Here is a 706-nt window from a genome sequence, read left to right as displayed (position 1 = left end):
TTAAAGGAACTTACGATGGTGAAGTTGGACTGTATGATGGAGATGTTGGACTGTAAGACGGAGATGTAGGGCTGTATGAAGGACTGGAAGGGCTGTATCTGTAAAATAAAAAAAAAACATTATAGCTCAACTCAAGTTTATATAAAATGTAAAGGGTTTAAAGTCTGTAAATATTTCTTTTATATTAAATTATAAATTGTGCTTACGACGGGGATGTTGGGCTATATGACGGAGACGTTTGGCTATATGATGGAGATCTCGGACTGTAAGACAGAGACATAGGACTGTATGAAGAAGATGATGGGCTGTAGCTAAACATAGGAAGTTCATTTGTTAATATTTATTGATTTAGGTTAACCTAAACTAAATTCAATTTAAAAATACATACTAAGGACTTGTCGCAGAATATGAAGTGTGAGAGTATGAAGGGCTAGTTGGCGAGTATGATGGGCTTGTTGGGGAATAATTGTAATTAGGAGACATTGAAGTGTATTTTGGAGAATTTTGTTGTGTAGCAGAGTATTGTGGACTTGTTGGCGAATGATTAGTTGGAGTCATAGAAGGTGATAAAGACCCAAACTGTGGGCTAGAAGGATAATTATAGTTTGGTGACATGGAACTAGGGCTAGGCACATAGGGACTAGTGGCCATGCCTGGAGGTCCAGGACTACCCGGAGTTCCTCCAGATGACATCCAGAATGGAGAA

Source organism: Acyrthosiphon pisum, chromosome A1 (genome assembly GCF_005508785.2).
Source record: "Acyrthosiphon pisum isolate AL4f chromosome A1, pea_aphid_22Mar2018_4r6ur, whole genome shotgun sequence".
Classification (NCBI taxonomy): Eukaryota; Metazoa; Arthropoda; class Insecta; order Hemiptera; family Aphididae; genus Acyrthosiphon; species Acyrthosiphon pisum.
The sequence above is the reverse complement of the archived record's forward strand: the minus strand, read 5'-3'. Positions refer to the sequence as shown.